The 13174-nt window shown below is 48.1% G+C and overlaps 1 long non-coding RNA gene across 1 annotated transcript; it reads left to right on the plus strand.

The window, feature by feature from the left end:
- Nucleotides 1-103: 103 nt before the first annotated feature.
- On the plus strand, nucleotides 104-12950 carry LOC103885954. Its single transcript, XR_649309.4, has 4 exons — nucleotides 104-1416; nucleotides 7297-7402; nucleotides 11726-11767; nucleotides 12932-12950. It is a non-coding gene; the product is annotated as an uncharacterized LOC103885954 (long non-coding RNA).
- Nucleotides 12951-13174: the final 224 nt, after the last annotated feature.

Consider the following 13174-nt stretch of genomic DNA (forward strand, 5'->3'; position numbering starts at 1 on the left):
CAGAACTGCCGGGGATGCGGGGGAGGTGATGGGGACCGGGGGCTGATGGGCGGGGTGGGTTGGGTGGGAGGCTGGGGGTGAAGGGAGATTGGCTGGGAGGAAGTGGGCCAACCCTGATTGGCCCGGAATGAACAATGGAGTGCAGCCCCCCCACCTCCGAAACCTACAAGGATCCTCTCTCCCGCCCCGGGTCTGGCAATCTGGACTGGACCTTGCGTCACCGCCTAGCTGTCTCCGCGGCCGTTACAACTCTGAGCTTCCTCTTGGACTTTCGGGGCGGTTTTCCCAGGCGCGCTGGAGCTGAGTGATGGATACCTGAGGGTGGAGGTGGCTCTCCTTTAAGAGCTCCTTCTTATATAAATTAAAAAAAAAAAAATTAAACCCACTCTCAAGACAAGAGAGCCGAAGACAAGAGGGTCTAATTGGACGTGACCGTCATCGTCCAGCTGGTCACCTTTCTCCTCTCATGTGCCTTTGTTCTTTGGGTCCAAGCTAGAGAGAGAGGGTAGAGAATGACCACCTGGCTTCTGATAAACTCTATTTAAACTTTCCTGTCCGCACAACCTGTAGAAAACTTCCGATTGGGGCATTAAGTGGGTTGAGCCAGAACCCAGATCCAAATGCGCTCACCTGGGACTGGGACGGGTACTGACTCCATCCTTGCTGCTGCTGCCGCTGCTGCTGCCCCTCCTCTCTCTCCTCCACCACCACCTCCTCCTCCACCACCTCCTTTTTTTGTTGTTGTTTTGTTTTGCTTTTAATTTGTTGTTGTTTTAAATGTAACATGGACTCCCCCGCCCCCTCATTTTTCCCCCACCCAAATGGCATAGCTCCTTCTAGGAACACTGCTGGGGTCGATTGCGCGTCCCATTTCCAAAATAAAAGATTTTTCTAAACTCTTGTGCTTCATTTCACAAACCCACTGCAATGCAAATAGTCAGAAACGAACGTGAGACGCTGGGTAATTTACAGTGCTATCTGCGAGGCGGCGGCTCGTTGGTCCTGAGAAAATCTGAGAGTTCCGAGCAGAGTCCAGGCATTCTTTCTTTCAAAGAAATCGCTGTGGGTTTTGTTTGAAAGGGTTCAAAGACCGGCCCATTAATTACAAATAACATTTATCCAACCATGGTGTCTGTTCTTGTTTTTCCAGTAAAAGGAGTACCAAGAACTTGGTGTGCGCCTGGGTGGGGCGCGAGGTGAAACGCCTGCGGATAAAGTGTCTCCACCGCCATTCCAGACCCTGGCCCAGACCTTCGGGCTTGTGGGCCTGAGGGCGCAGTCGCTACAGCCGTTCTACTAAGAGCGTGACGTTGGTTGGCCTCGAAACGGGTGTAGCCAAGATCGCAGGCCCAGGCTTTGCAGAGGGCCAGGGCGAGGCCCCGAGTGCACGCTAACATTATTTGACCATGGTCCACGGTGAACGTTCCTCACCGGCCCCGCGCTGGGCCGAGCGCTTTAAGTCCCGTACAGTAGTGTCAGGCTTTTGACCTCCGCCTCTACCTTTAGAAGGTCTAGTCTTCTCACCGGTCCGGCTCTTTTTTTTTTTTTTTTTTTTTTTTCTTGTTGCGACAGAGTCTCGCTCTGTCGCCCAGACTGGAGTGTAACGGTGCGATTTCAGCTCACTGCAACCTCCGCCTCCCGGGTTCAAGCGATTCTCCTTTCTCAGCCTCCTGAATAGCTGAGATTACAGGCGAGCGCCACCGCGCCCGGCTAATTTTTGTATTTTTAGGAGAAACCGGGTTTCGCCATGTTGGTCAGACTGGTCTCGAACTCCTGACCTCGTGATCCGCCCGCCTCGGCTTCCCAAAGTGCTGGGATTTACAGGCGTGAGCCACCGCGCCCGGCCACCAGTCCGGCTCTTGTTACAGCTTACCACCCCTCGGCCAATAGGCCATTTCTTGCTTCTTCAGTCAACAGTCCCCCAAAGAGCACTCACCCTGAGTGTGTGCGGGCAGGTCAGGGGTTGGGGGATGCTGCGTTTGAAGGAATGTGTTTATGTAAATGGGGGACAAGAGTGAGGGGGTGGGTATCTGTGCCTGAGGCTGTGCCAGGCCACCTGTGTGACCTCGGGCATCTTATTTTAATTCTCCTTCCCTCAGTTTCCTCATCTGTAAAATGGAGGTATAATAATTGTAGCTATCTCTATTTTGTAAGAATTAAATAAACTGTCCTCTGGAAAGGGCTTAGAGCAACACCTAGCACAGAGTAAGTACTCTATATGTGTTAATTATGACAATTATGATTGTGGCTGTATCCTTATGTCGGGAGCCTCTGCCCATCCTGCCTGCATGTGTCTGGGTGGGGAGGAGAGTTCTAAGTATGTCTCAGGGTGTGTCATCTGATGATTTCTTTGTGTATTTCGATGTGTGCTTGCTCCGTGTGTGTCTGCTGTGTAGATGGGGTTTGGAGATGTGTAGTCTGTGCATAGACTTTGTGTACAGGTTATATCTGTGAATGTGGGTGCGCAGTCAGAACTGGGAGGGGACTCTTGGTGTTTGTGTGTCTGCATGTAGAGCGAGGAGGTGCATCTGGCCCAGTGGCCCTACCCTCAGGTGACCTTGAAGTAGGCCTGGCTCCCAGTACCTACTAGGTCTTGCTCGCCAGGCCAGGAGCAAACAAATCTATAATTCAGGGGTTCAGACAGCTGGCGGGGAGGGGGCAGCTCCAGGCAGGAATCGTAGGCCCAGCTGTTAACCCTCTACTGCCCAGAGAAACTCTTCCTTCCCGTTCAGAAAACCCTGTCCTTTGAGACTCCACTAGGGAGGTGGCGTTTGGAGAGGGTTGCCTCTTCTGGGATGCTGGGAAGCCAGGTCAAAACAAATATTTGTTCAGGGCCACCATGTGCAAAGCCCTTGTTGTTAGCCTGTTAGGTCTTAAAAGTAATGTCATGTTGTGGGTAGTACTGGGCCCCTCCAATCCTCAAGGAAACTGAGGCTCAGAGAGGGGAAGTTACTGCCTCAGGTCACAGATTAAATCAGATCTGGCATTGAACCCAGGCTGTCTGGCTCCATCTCGCTTGCTTTTTTCACTGTGCCATTGAAGAGCCACATGAGTGTAGCTCCACCATTCACCCATTTCACATCTCTGGAGCTGTAAAACCAGAGATCCATTTCAAAATCACTCCATGTGTGACTTCTGGTCACAGCCACCCCTGGGAGACCAGCACTGAGATGAGAGAAGAAAATACCTGCACCTGCTGGGCACGGCCATAGGCAACATGGATGTGGCTCTGCCCTGGTTCTCTGCCTCCTGGCTGCTCCCTTCTCAGGTATGGAGGGGCCACATGCTCTCCACATCCCAGGCTGGCACGCAGGAGACCTGGGTGCCTTGTATCCTGGGTCTTAGAGCACTTTCTCCTTATCAGGAATAGCAGCTTGAGCTCCATAGCTATGCTTGATCCCATAAAACTAGCCTGTACTGGGGAGAGTTCAGAAGCACAGAGAAGTCTCCCTGATTTTTTCTCCCCAAAACCTCTACCACATCACTCACAAAGGCACAGCCCCATGCACAATATCCAGCCAACACAGAGGAGGCTGTTGCTAGTGTGGGAGCATCAGTCCTCACTGTCAGTCCTCACTCAGAAAGGAAAATGAGGCCTGGTGACCTGTTACCCAGCATGTGATGGAGATGGAGCCAGAAGCCAGGTCCCCTGACCCAGGCCAGACCTCTTCCTGCTGGAGTCCCTGTGGATGAACTTCTGCTGTCCAGGGCTGAGACCTTGCTGCCCAGCTTAAGTCACTGGTCCAGGCTTCTCCTCTTGCTCCAGTCTCCATCCCCCTCCATTCTCCTTCTGCCCCACTCCCAAAGGCTTTTACTTTTCTCCAAAGGTAGTTGGAGACGTTGAATACAGCAGGCAAGAGACAGCCTCAGCATCCACATCTTCACCCACCACAGGTGTCTGAGAACTTGCTCTTGGGATGGGGACGGAGCACCATGTTTCAAAGAAGCAACTAAGGCCTGGGGGCAGGGAGGAAACTTGGCAAGTCAAGGTCAGGCTTCAGGCTTCTTGACATCCAAGACCTATGCTTTCTCCCCAGCCTTGCCTGCCTCCCCAGCCCCAGATTCCCTTTGAGCAAACAGGTACCCATAGGCACTGCTGGGCCCCTCTCCCTCCTTCCTGAGCCCCCTTCTCTCTTCCCGAAGTTACTGAGCACGTGTTGTAGCTGGGGCTCTGGGCTAAGCAGCAGTATGAGGTCTCATTAAAGTGCCCACCAATCTCCTGAACAGGAATGGCCACGTAATTTGCAGATCCCATTGCAAGATAAAAATTCACAACACTTTGTTTAAAAAATTATTAAGAATTTCAATGGCTGGGGTGGTGGCTCACGCCTGTAATCTCAGCACTTTGGGAGGCCGAGGCAGGTGGATCACTTGAGGTGAGGAGTTTGAGACCAGCTTGGCCAACATGGCGAAACCCTGTCTCCACTAAAAATACAAAATTTAGCCAGGTATGGTGGCACAGGCCTGTAGTGCCAGCTACTCGGGAAGCTAAGGCATGAATCACTTGAACCCGGGAGGCAGAAGTTGCAGTGACCCAAGATAGCGCCACTGAACTCCAGCCTCGGACAGAGACAGACTCTGTCTCAAAAAAATAAAAATAAAAATTCAAGACAGCAATGGCAGAGCATCAAACCAAGTGTGTCCTGCCCCTCCATATACAGGGTTTCTGTGAAGTTGGCCCTGCCTCTGAGGCAGGTCCTAATATCATCTTTCAGCTGCTGAGAAATAAATAAACCAATAACCTTCACAAGTTAACACAACTAGGAAAGAGATGGGACTGTGACTGAGACTGAATCCCACACCCTACAGCCATCCATGAGACTCAAACCCACACCCCACAGCCATCCATGAGACTCAATCCCACACCCCACAGCTGTCCATGAGACTGGTTATGAACCTGTGGCACTTGAGTGTGTCCAGATGGGAATAGTTTTGTTTGTCACCTGGGTTATCATGCATGTATGCCAAGGTGATTCCGTATTAAAACAAACCAACCCATAATCTATACTACTCTTGTCCTGAGGGTATCAATGGGGAGTAGCCAGTGGGGAGGAGATAAAAAGACCACATGGGGTCATTACACAAGGAGGAGAAAAATTAACCCTTTAAATATATATATATATGGAGCTGGGTGCAGTGGCTCACTCCTGTAATCCCAGCACTTTGGGAGGCCAAGGTGGGTGGATTGCCTGAGTTCAGGAGTTCGAGACCAGCCTGGGCAACATGGTGAAACCCCATCTCTACTAAAATACAAACAATTAGCCAGGTGTGGTGATGCACACCTGTAATCCTAGCTACTCGGGAGGCTCAGGCAGGAGAATTGATTAAACTCAGGAGGTGGAGGTTGCAGTGAGCCGAAATAGCACCATTTCACTACAGCCTGGGTGACAGAGAGAATCTCCGTCTCAAAATATATATATATATTTTTTTATATATTTTTTATATATATTTTTATACTTATATATATATATATATGGAGACTGTCATTTCTTTCCAAATCACATTCTGAGGGTAGCCCAGGGATACCCTCCCAAGCCCAGATCTTAGGAGGGGATGAGGCCATGGGAAGGAGCTGTGCCCAGTGACTTTGGGGGAAAGCTGCATTTTCCTCATCTTTCCAGAAGGGGGAACCCAGGCTGGCTAGTGTGACTTGGGTGTGGTTCTGAGCAGTTTGGCCAAATGCACTGGCATTCCCAACCATGGGTCTTAACCTTCTAGTGCTCTGCTTTCTTCTAGAAGTACTTTTCCTCTTGCCGAGATCCAGGTCCTGGGCAAAATGAGAAAGAAAGGGAAGGAAAGAGGGACAGAATGAGCTCCAAAGGGAATGGATTCCCTGAAGCAGGACTGGGTGCCTTTTTTGCAGAGAGGCCAGCCTCTTGCCAAATGGGACAGGTTTGCAGCTGAGGCCCTGGATGGACGAGTGCCCTTCACTGAGACAGGCAGTAGTAGAGACGGGAAAGAGAAGGCAGGAAGGTGCAGGTCAGTACTGAGAAGAGGCTGCAGTAGAGCCATGACCTGGAGCTACCACAGGACACAAAGTGTAGGCAGTGCACAGAGCAGGGTGAGGAGCCTCTGGTGTCTCTTCCAAGCCATTGAGGATGAGCTGGAGTCTTCCAGACATGAAAGGAGCAGGAAGCTCCTAGGAAGAGGGAATGGTCTGGCAGACAGAAGAAGGCAGTGTGTGAGTCAAGTGCTTTTGGGGGGAAATGTGGGCAGCTAGGAGAGGCTGGAGCCAGGGGTGACTATGGGCAGTGGCACAAGCAGAGTCATGGACACTGGGAGAACCCATAGCCACCCAAGGCAGGCCCACATGGCGGGACTGTCAGGGAGGAAGCAGCAGGCGCAAAAGATGTTTGGGTGAGCATGAGAAGCTCAAGTGGGAGGAGCTTGGAGGTGATTCTCTTGGAAAAGGGGAAACCTCCCCTTGCCTGGCTGAAGAGATTTAAGTGGGGAAATGGTACAAACACAGCTATGCCATGGAAAGAGGAACACTTAGATGTGACAAGCAAGACAAGCAACAAGGACATGCGTCAGGAGGGCCAGAAGGAGACGGGACCCAGGAGGATAGCGTGCATGTTGACTTGATGAGTGGCTCCCCTCTCCTCCCCAGAAAGGGGCAGGACAGGGCGAAGCCTGGTTTAGGGGAGGGTGTGAATGGGTGATAAATTAATCTCAAACTATTGACATGGGGTGAAGGGAAGAATTTCTGTTTGTAATCCAGAGGATGGTGGAAAAGAATACCCCTCACTTGTAGCTTACAGATGTTGTTAAATATATTGAAAAATACATCTGGGTTGAGATCCAGTTAGAAAGATTCCAGGGAACAATCCTGCTTTGTGAATTGTATCATCCCAGAGTGGGAGTTACTTTAGGTTTTTCATTGTGCTTCAATGCTCCAGCACCCGCGAGTCAGTAACCATGAGCATGGCATCAGAACTGTCATGACCCATGTGCACCTTGCATTTCTCTTTAGCAGTATTTCTAGATACAAATTTTTGCAGTAGGAAAACTGAAGATTGTAATAAGCTCCTCTGTCCTGCACAGATGTGTGTGGATTTAGGTTTTGCAGACTTTGCGGGCTGGTTACATCCCCTTTATCAATCAGAGATGCTTGCCTTTATGATATTAAAACAAATGAAAAACACCTTATTCTCAAACATGAGATTATCTCGTCATAAAGTTATTGTCCTTTTAAAGGCTTTTAAGGATGCCATTTATTCTCTCCAACATGTACTCTTAAGCTAAATGTATGTGTGGTTTTTTTCTTATAACGAGGACCAATCATTCTTGTTCTAGTTTGTGTATTCATCACCTTGCAACAGCTCTAACCAAAGTCCTCAAGCAACCATTTCTCAAAAGAATCTCCAGCAGATCCTCTTTCACTGGGAAACAGCTCCTGGAGGTTAGAGTTACTGGTAAATTCCAAAAATAGATAATAAATGAGATAATAGAATCTGGGTTGTCACCTCTTGTCCAATGGGATTATCCGATGTCTAATCATGGACAGATTGTGATTTATGTGATTGTAGACGGGGCATTAATCCGATTCAAGAGGGAATCCAGTCAGATTTTCATCTGCTCCGAATGTGTAATTGGTTTGGAGGCAGGAGAAAAGCAGCTTGTACCAGATTTTGCCGCATCACTGTGATGAGGTCTATTTTGATCAGCTTGAGTTATAGACAATATAAATTATTTATAGCAGCTTTAGACATGCCTTATACTTGTAAAGACCTTCAGAACAAAGTAATAATGCTCCTCTTGCCGTTGGAGGAGTGAATCTTATTCAGCTAAATGCCGGCACCCACAGCTTATAAAAATCAAGAGGGAGAAAAGATTAATGGCTTATAGGTCCATCACCAAATACTGACCAAACATTACAAGAGTCAAGAGGTTGAGCGAGGCCCAGGAAAGGAGGCCAACTGCTGCATGAAGAATGGTCCTGGCCCTCAAGGAGTTTCACTCTGACTGAGAAGACCCAGATTCAGGAAAGCACAGGCAACCACATAAGGCAGTAAGTGGGGAGAATTCCGCATGAACTAGACAAGCTTCCTGAAGGACTTGGAGTTGGAGTTGGGTCTTAAAAGGTGAGAAGGCTTCAAATGTGGCCTGTGTAGGAGGAGGGAGAGTGCTGGGAGAAAAGGCAGGAATGCAGGCATGCTGTGGACACAGGGAGGACCCTGGGTTAGAGTGGAGGGTAAGGGAAGGTGCTGTCATTTACTAAGCAACTGCTATGTGCTGGGTGCTGGCTGGGACTGCATTTATCTCATTCGGTCCTCACATACCAGCAGAGGGCTTTTGGCTAAAAGAAAGCCCTGCTAAAAGTGGCATTAGGCTGGAGCAGTGACTCACGCCTGTAATCCCAGAACTTTGGGTGGCCAAGACAGGTGGATCACTTAAGGCCAGGAGTGCGAGACAAGCCTGGCCAACATGCAAAACCCTGCCTTTACTTAAAAAAAAAAAAAAAAAAAAAAATTAGCAGGGCATGCTGGTACATGCCTGTGGTCCCAACCACTCGGGAGGCAGAGTCAGGAGAATTGCTTGAACCTGGGAGGCAGAGGTTGCAGTGAGCTGAGATGGCACCACTGCACTCCAGCCTGGATGACAGAGTGAGACTCTGCCTCCAAAAAAAAAAAAAAAAGAAAAAGAAAAAAGAAAAAAAAAGTGGCATTAACCAGGAATGAGTTGGCTCAAACAATTAGCACAGAGGTAGGGCAGACCCCAAAGATGAATGAATGACTCAGTGACTCAGTGATGTCAACAGGTCCTTTTTATTTTTCTGCTCTACTGTCCACAGATGTAGTCTCATTTTAAGGATAGTTCTTGTGGTCACAAAACGGCTGCCAAAATACCCAGGACCATATGCTCCCTTGGAGAAGCTGGCTTCTTTTCAGAATCCCCCAGGAAACCTCTTTTCTGTTCCATTAGCCCAAATTGGCTTAGATGTGCCATTTCTGAACCATCACTGGCAGAGAATTGGGATTATCTTATTGGCTTAGACCAGTCAGCATTTATTAGCACCTCTACCAGTAGGTGCTAATAAATGTTCAAGTTCTCTGCAGCCAGGTGCAGTGGCTCATGCCTCTAATCCCAGCATTTTGGGAGGCTGAGGCAGGTGGATCACTTGAGGTCAGGAGTTTGAGACCAGCCTGACCAACATGGTGAAACCCTGTCTCTACTAAAAATACAAAAATTAGCTGGGCGTTGTGGTGCACACCTTTAATCACAGCTACTCTGGAGGCTGAAACAGAAGAATTGCTTGAACCCTGGAGGCGGAGGTTGCAGTGAGCTGAGATCATGCCACTGCACTCGGCCTGGGCAACAGAGCAAGATTCCGTCTCAGAAAAAAAAAAAAATGCAATGGCTGGTCAGGCATGGTGGCTCACACCTGTAATCCCAGCACTTTACAAGGCCGAGATGGGTGGATCACTTGAGTCCAGGGGTTCAAGACCAGCCTGGGCAACACGGAAAAACCCCATCTCTTAAAAAAATACAAAAATTAGCCACCACAAAAATTAGCCTGGCATGGTGGCACACACCTGTAGTCCCAGCTACTTGGGAAGCTGAGGCAGGAGGTTAGCCTGAGCCTGGGAGGCAGAGGTACAATGAGCTGAGATCACACCACTAAACTCCAGCCTGGGTGACAGAGACTCTGTCTCAAAAACAACAACAACAAAAATGCAATGGCTGTTTATTATTTATGACAAAGGGGTTGATACCCTTACAAGCCTTAATGTGTTAAGAACTCAAATATCAATAGGAAAGTGATGAATGCTAATACTAATGGAAAAATGGGCTAGAAAGAAGAAAAAATATGATCGATTACACATAAAAACCTGTAGTTTCGTTAGTTATATTAATTATCTATGCTGCATAACAATTACCACAAACTTGTTTCTAAACAAGTCATAGACATTCCCGTGGGGGTATTACCCAAAGATGTGACATTGGGGGTCACTTCGGGGTGTGTTCACCACATAATAATCAAAGGAAAGCAAATTAAAGCATCGTGAACTGCCATTTTCAGTCTCTCACACTGGCAAGGATTTTTTTTTAAACCCCAAACCTGAAAATTCCCAATGTTGGTAGACTCTGGGAAAATTGCCCCTTTCATAGCTTGTTACAAGGAGTGTCAAATGATACAACATTCTGAAAAGCAGTATGGAAAAATTTGCCAAAGCCTTAAAACTCTAATCTCTTTGACCCAGCAAACCTTTGGCTAGAAATTATCCTATGGAAGTACTTATGAATAATATACACAAACATTTAACCACGGGATTCTACACTGAAGCTTTTCTTTCTTTTTTTTTTTGAGACAGGGTCTCCTTGATCACCAGGCTGGGTGCAGTAGCATGATATTAGCCTCCACCTCAGAATGCAAGGAATTCTTATGCCCCAGTCTCGGGTGGCTGCCTGGGACTGCTAGTACATCTCTCATGGCTAATTTTATAGTTTAGGGCAGGGGCAGAGCCAGGCGTGAGCCAGCGTCTTCGGCTGCCACGGCTCCGCCTACAGTTCCACACTATTCTGCCTCAGCCCTCGTGCTTTGGGATTACAGGCTCCTGCCACCATACCCGGGTAATTTTTTGTATTTTTGGTAGAGATGGGGTTTCACCGTGTTAGCCAGGATGGTCTCGATCTCCTGACCTCGTGATCCACCCGCCTCGGCCTCCCAAAGTGCTGGGATTACAGGCGTGAGCCACCATGCCCGGCCAATTTTTGTATTTTTACAAAATACAAAAGATGGGTTTTCGCCATGTTGGCCAGGCTGGTTTTGAACTCTTGGCCTCAAGTGATCCACCTGCCTTGGCCTCCCAAGTGCTGGGATTACAGGTGTGAGCCACCGCGCCCAGCCTGAAATCTCTTTTCTAAGCACTGAGAACATAGCCTCGAACAAGAGACATAAATCCCTCTCCTGCCTCATGGAAGAGGAGGGTCTGGGACAATCTGTGAGGCCAGAAGCCAGGGATGGTATCAATCTCCCCTCCTATCTCTCCACAGAACTAGCAGAGGCGAGCAAGTTCGACCCTGAGCTACTGAACCATAAAGTCTTCAGGTGCCCTGGAAAAAAAGCCATCCAAGGGCATTAGAGGGAAAGACAGACATCCACTGAGACTTCACTTAGTGTCTCTTGGGCACCTGCAGATGCCTCAGCATCAGAGAAAGTTCTGGTGTCCATTTCCATCCCTGGGTATATTGGAAAGATATGCATGTTTTATTAAGCTCAGAATAATACTTCAATATTTGTATATAAATCCGAAGCTTCACTTCAGCATTATGAAGGCTAGCGAGATGCAAGACTAATTTGATAATGTAGGCAAATTCCTTTGCCATTAATCCCATGAATCATACATGTCTCCTCTAAGAGCCTGAAATATGAATATTTTAGTACAAGTGAAATATCAATAAAGTCAAGTCTCACTAATTGGGACAAACCAGGAGAAGTCAGACTACATTACAAAATATTTTAAACTTGAGGTCACCCTTTTTATAGTACATACATGTCTATATGTAGATTATATTAAACATCCATAAAATTAACAAAGTGTATGAGTCATTGTCAAATAGCTGCTTTCACACAGAGATAAAGAGCCTGGGAATTTAAAAGCTTATTTTTTAGTATACCCATGGATGCAGCTAATGTCTGAAAGAACAGTTTTGGAAAATAAAACCACCCATGCACAATTGTGGATACCTTCAATTTACTTAGTATATCTTTTTCTCACAGATGATTATAATGGCTGTCTTCATTCCAGTTGGGATGCTTAAGGTAAGTTTTCAGCTTCTAAACTGTGAACTGTAGAGTCCACCAACTTGTAATTGTCACATTTTGCAGGGCAGGGGAATCCCCTACTTTCCCAAGTGTTAATTACTTGGATTATGTCGGTACCTTAAATTAGCAAGGACTCCTTTTGTTATTCAACTTTTATTTTAGATTTGGGGTAGGTACATGTGCAGTTTTGTTACATGGGTATATTACTTGATGCTGAGGTTTGGGGTACAACCGATCCCATCACCCAGGTAGTGAGCACAGTACTCAACAGTTGTTCAACCCTTCCGTCCCGCCCTCCCTGCCCCACAGTAGTCCGTACTATCTATTATTGCCATCTTTATGAAGGACTCCTTTTTAAATTAAATTTTATTTTTTTGAGACACAATCTCGCTCTGTTGTCCAGGCTGGAGTGCAGTGCAGGCGACAGGGTTCACTGCAGCCTGATCTCTAGTCTAAGTGGTCTCCCACCCTCCTCAGGCTCCCAAGTAGCTGAAAACCAGGTGCACATCAACACATCTCGAGGATTTTATTTTCAGGAGACGGGTCGGCCAGTCTCGGAGCTCCTTGAAACAGATCCACCCCCCAGCCTCCCAGCTGGGACCACAGGTGTCACCGCAAGCGCCCACTGCAATCCACCGGTTGAGGTTAATAAAGACTGCAGCTTTGCACAGGCACAGCTGCCCGCGCCTGTAATCCCAGCACTTTGGGAGGCCGAGGCTGGCGGATCACGAGGTCAGAGACTGAGACCATCCTAGCTAACACAGTGAAACCCCGTCTCTACTAAAAAATACAAAATTAGCTGGGCGGTGGCAGGCGTGCCTGTGGTCCCTAGCTGCTTGGGAGGCTGAGGCAGGAGAATGGTGTGAACCCGGGAGGCAGGAGTTACAGCCCAGATCTGTACTCCAGCCTGGGACTTTGCCTGGGTGACATACAGCAAGACTCTAAATGAAAGAAAGAAAAGAAGGAAGGAAGGGAAGGAAGGGGAAGGGAAGGGAAGGGGAAGGGGAAGGGGAAGGGAAGGGGAAGGGAAGGAAGGGAAGGGGAAGGGGGAAGGGAAGGGGAAGGGAAGGGAGGAAGGAAAGAGAGAGAAAGAAAAGAAAGACTGCAGCTTTATCCTGGTCTCCTCATTCCCCACCCCCTTTCTGTCTTTATCTCTGAAAGAAGCCGTATGGAGAGGTCCATGTAAAGAATTAAAGCCTCCTGCCACAGCCACATGAGTGAGCTTGGAATGAGACCTCCTGTCTCACTCGAGTCCTCAGAGACCACAGCCCTGGCCAATGTTTTCAATGCAACCTCATGAGAGCCAGAATTACCCAGCTAGGCCACTCCATGAATCCTGACCCTCACAAACTGTGTATGATAATAAATGTTTCAAGCTGCTAAATTTGAGGGATAATTTGTTAC

This window comes from Papio anubis, chromosome 7 (genome assembly GCF_008728515.1).
Source record: "Papio anubis isolate 15944 chromosome 7, Panubis1.0, whole genome shotgun sequence".
Taxonomy (NCBI): domain Eukaryota; kingdom Metazoa; phylum Chordata; class Mammalia; order Primates; family Cercopithecidae; genus Papio; species Papio anubis.